The sequence below is a fragment of the Etheostoma spectabile genome, chromosome 17 (genome assembly GCF_008692095.1).
Source record: "Etheostoma spectabile isolate EspeVRDwgs_2016 chromosome 17, UIUC_Espe_1.0, whole genome shotgun sequence".
Taxonomy (NCBI): domain Eukaryota; kingdom Metazoa; phylum Chordata; class Actinopteri; order Perciformes; family Percidae; genus Etheostoma; species Etheostoma spectabile.
Window position 1 is genome coordinate 11,133,457 of NC_045749.1, and position 5,035 is coordinate 11,138,491.

Below are 5,035 nucleotides of genomic sequence, written 5' to 3' on the forward strand. Positions count from 1 at the left end.
ACTTAATTTCTAAGCAGCCAATCACATGGCGGCAATTAGGCATGTCATGTAGACATGGTCAAGAGAATCTCCTGCAGTTCAAACCGAGCATCAGTATGGTGAAGACAGGGATTTTGAGTGACTTTGAACGTGGCATGATTGTTGGTGCCAGAAGGGCTGGTCTGATTATTTCAGAAACTGCTAATCTACTGGATTTTCACGCACAACCATCTCAATGGGTTTACAGAGAATGGTCCGAAAAGAAAAAACACCATAGCGGCAGTTTCTGTGGGCGGAAATGCCTTGTTGATGCCAGGTCAGGGAGAATGGCCAGACTGGTTCGAGCTGATAGAAGGGCAACAGTGACTCATAACCACCCGTTACAACCAAGGTGGGCAGAAGAATCTCTGAACGCACAGTACGTCGAACTTTGAGGCAGATGGGCTACAGCAGCAGAACCCACATCGGGTGCCACTCCTTTCAGCTAAGAACAGGAAACTGAGACTACAATTTGCACAAGCTCATGAATTGGAACAAGAAGATTGGAAAAACGTTGCCTGGTCTGTGAGTCGATTTTCTGCTCGACAGTCGGATGGTAGGGTCAGAATTTGGCGTCTACAACAGTAATCAACTGTTTCAGCGGCTGGTGGTGGTGTGTCATGGTGTGGGGAATATTTTCTTGGCACTCTTTGGGCCCCTTGGTACCATTGAGCATGTTGCAACGCCACAGCCTACCTAGTATTGTTGCTGACCATGTCCATCCTTTTATGACCATAATGTACCCAACTTCTGATGGCTACTTCAGCAGGAATAATGCGCCATGTCTAAAGCTGGAATCATCACGAACTGGTTTCTTAACGAATAATGAGTTCGCTGACTCAATGCCTCCACAGTCACCAATCTCAATCCAATGAGAGCATCTTTGGGATGTGGTGGAACGGGAGATTCGCATCATGGATGTGCAGCCGACAAATCTGCGGGCAACTGTGTGATGCCCATGTCAATATGGACCAAACTCCCTGAGAATTGCTTCCAGCACCTTGTTGAATCTATGCCACGAAGAATTGAGGCAGTTCTGAAGGCACAGGGGGTCCAACCCGTTACTAGCATGGGGTACCTAATAAAGTGGCCGGTGAGTGTATATTATAATTTGATGATCATGATACTAATATGTGTTGAGGTTGCTGTTTATGGACACATCTGTCCAACAATGCAATGCAGAAGGAAATAGTAAACCTTTTATAAAAACTACCAAAATGCATACAATGTCTGGCTGTTATATTTTGAAATATTTAAAAGTAAAATTATTGCACACACTATTTTATTTACAAAAAATTGTGAAAATATTTTCAGATTTGGAGAAAGATAAAATGTATTTACATATTGTAACATCGCTGAGCTCGATAATACATTGGTGGCACAGCAAAACTCACCTCCCCGATAGGCACACTAGTGTGTGACTCACTGTCAAAAGAACTAAGTGCCACTCACCCCGTCACTACGTATCAGCCCGCAGCCTGATGACTGATTGGCATGAGCTAATGCAAATTTACAAGAAGGCAGAGGAAGAAAAAAAGAGACTTTTCTTTATGAGTGACAACTAGCCACTGATAGCAGAGCAGCAAACAGGATGGGGTGAGATTTAGACTTAACTGTCCCCCTGGCTCTAGAAAGCTCTCTCCCTCCCTCCCTCTCTCTCTTTCTCTCTTTCTGTCTGACATACAAACTATTTTTTCTCCTGCACCTGAAGACTTTTGTCAGCACACTGCAGTCTCAGTTGATCCAGAGAAGCTTGAGGGGGGGAAGTGGCCCTTATTTCCGGGCCCGGTTTTAGATGAGTAACATTTGTCATTCAGGGTTGTGCTGTAGTAATTAGCTTGTCAGTGGCGCACCAGGCTGAGCTGGCTCTTTCTACTAAGAAAGATCGACAGACTGACACAGGAGCTGACAGCCAGTCGATAATGTGGCAATTAATGTCATAAATAATTCCACTGCCAATTATGTCAAAATGGACTTGGTTCTTTCACAGGGTCTGGTACTCCCTTATCATTTCCTCCGATAAGGGAACAACCGTCTTCACCCCCCGCTCTATAATTATGGGGCTTTTTATATGGAAATACAAAATGGCCTCACTCTCCCCACATGTTTATAGCACAGGGGTGAAAAGTAGAAAGAGGGAGACATGGACAATAAATGTTACATGCTAATGAATCTGTGTTTTGTGCCCTTTACCTTGGCTATTTCAACGGGTCATATAACAAGACCTTGAGGCATTCCAAATGTCATTGGCCTACAAAAGAAAAAAAACTTGATTTGCAAATACAGACAATTATGTGAGAGAGATCGATTGAAGCTGATATTCTAAAGGTTGCAAAAGCTTAACCAACAGTGAGAATATTGATCCTGATGCCCCATCACTCGGTGGGAAAAATTATATCCATTCTCTGTTTTCAAGATGCAGGTCAATCAATCGCAGCAGGTGAGAATTCACGATGAAGTGGAATCATCAAGGGTTCACTGAATAATAAATGTGTTGTATATTGAAGGGAAATAAAAAGGAAAAAGTGTGAATCTGCTTTGAAATGCTTATTATCCACCGCTTCGGTCGGTTTCTACGGGCTCATTTGTCTCGACAAGTGACTCAGTCACAGTGAATGGTCCCCATCAGGCTGACACTAAACTCTTCCTGTGAAATGTATGAGCAAATAAAGTGAGCTCAGCACATGTAAAGCCCTCCTAATGCATTGTAAAACAGCCTTAAACACATCAGATGTATCTTCGGAATGGGAAGGTCGCTATGTTGGGAATATATGGCCTGTGCTGAGAAGTCTCAAGGTCGAGTCAGATTCGCCTACATAATGTATGATTTCCCGTTACTCTTACAGACTCCAATCACGCCTCACAAGCCTTGAGATGAAAATTTTACTAAGTAAATCAGCCACCTTGCTGGCATTTCTATTACCCCTCTGTGTGCACTGACAGAGAAGATGAATAACGTTAAATAATAACACGTGGTAACAAATCATATTTATTACTCATAGAGAAAGAAGCTGCAGCGGATGTAAAACTGTTAGCTGGGTTTTGTTGTTCTTTCATCTTGCCTGTATAGATTTGACTTCTGTTTTTCTGTTTATGTGTGTGTGTATGTGTGTGTGTGTGTGAGTGTAAATGTGTTCTTTGTACTTTATGGAGATTAGTGTGTCACTCCAACACTCGTCACTGTCGTCTTGTTAGATTGTGTGTGTAATTATTGTGTCATTTATTGCACGAGAATTGCTTGCTTTGAATAAAGCAGTTAAATGACCCTGTTAGCATAATTAATTTAACCATCCTAGGGGGCTGCAAAGTTGCATTCTCATGAATATTAATTATTGTCAGTGTCAGTGCTAAATATTGTACAACAACAATGCAACATGTTTTGGTTTTGGTTTTGTTTTGAAGTGAAACATTTTTTGATGCAATTTTTGGAGTGAAATTTGAACTCTTTGTTTCACTTTCTCTAAATATTCTTTTAACAATAACACATATAAGAAACAAATAAAATACAATCCTTTCTATTAGCTGCGTGTTATCTGATGTATATTAAGAGAGGCACTTTCTCTTTTACTGCTTCAGCTACATAATTTAAAACAACTATATTCATTTGGCAGGCAACATGTAATTATACAGAATGGTAAGGCAGAGGACATGCAATGTTGGCATTTGAATGTTTGTGCCCTAAGGCCCTAGAGCAACATGACACAAATCATCAGCCATTGATTTTACACGCTTGACTTAAAAAATCAAACATGTCAAAGGAAATTTCTGGAAATATTGGCATTTACTTCTTTTTTCTTTCAGGTCCTGAGGGTGGAGATGCAGATTGAGTATATGTGGTGTACAAGTTTATCTGACAATTGGACATAAACAAGAACTAGAAAAAGCCCTCAGGAGAGACGGGTGTTTTTCTCACATGGGCGATTCAGTTTGACTCTGTTGAGGCACCAAAGAATATTTGAATAAACACAGCTAAGTGATGTGTACCTACCATTGATATCGCACTCTATCATGCAACTGGCTGCAGCAGTATATGTGACTGCCATTCTGGATCACCATGGGAGGCTTAGTGGATGCAGAAATTACACTTTAAAACGCAAGAGAATACACCCCATGAATCTCTTTGAGCTGTAAACAATGTTTATACATTTCATTTGAATACCCACTTTATGGGCCCCACAGTGGCGTGACCTGAGGGAGGAGTGTGTTATGTAGCATGTCAGACTTGGTGGTATTTCCTGCGGCGCTCCGATCCTATCTACAGAATAGGGTCCTCCGGAGGGAAGCCTCTCAAACTGTTCAACTTGGCCTTGGCCGGTGACGGTGACATACAGAGGCAGTCTAGTTTTTGACACACTGCTGTGACTAATTGTGAGGAAAAGGTGAGGGAGATCTTTTCTGGGGCCATTCTTAAAGACATGGAGATCAAGCCCACCTCCCACGGGGTATGGCTTTGCACAAATGAAATTCTTGAATCATGAATGCTCTGAAGGTGAGCAGCTATTTACTGCAGCCAATCCTGCTTTTATGGGAGTATTATTGGTGGTCAGTTGTAGGGAGCTCATGTTTTAAGTATACAGTGTTTTTCCTCTCTGTGTGTGGAGCATTTAAAAGAGACATATTGACTTTCCTTTGTTTTCTTTACTATAGCAACTTGGCTACTTATGATATGTGCAAATCTGAGGACATAACTGCGATCAAATGCTTTGTCTACAATTGTTGAATTTCTGCAACAATAAAGGTGAATACAGAATCAAAAATCCATCACATTAAAAAAATTAAATCAATCAAACAGTATAGTAGATATGGCTGTATGTGAAGCTTCCAAAAAATAAAAAGTGAAAAATTCAAACTCAATATTAACAGTTTTGCTAAATATATCATTAAAAATTAAAATTGCAAATCAGTTCTTTGATATTATAACAAGTCTACAGCTAACAATTCTGTAAAGCTGTATGCTAACATCAACATGCTGGACCTCTGCATTGAGGCATAAACCTCTCAGTACATGTGCACCTGC

At 40.9% G+C, this 5,035-nt stretch overlaps 1 protein-coding gene across 1 annotated transcript in view; it reads left to right on the forward strand.

The window, feature by feature from the left end:
* lrmda (leucine rich melanocyte differentiation associated) overlaps positions 1–4,229 on the forward strand; it is a 218,034-nt gene extending 213,805 nt beyond the window's left edge. The window contains exon 8 of the transcript XR_004335920.1: positions 4,219–4,229. The gene's annotated coding sequence lies outside the window, so the exon portion shown is untranslated. The remainder of the gene's footprint in view (positions 1–4,218) is intronic.
* The last annotated feature ends 806 nt before the right edge of the window (positions 4,230–5,035 follow it).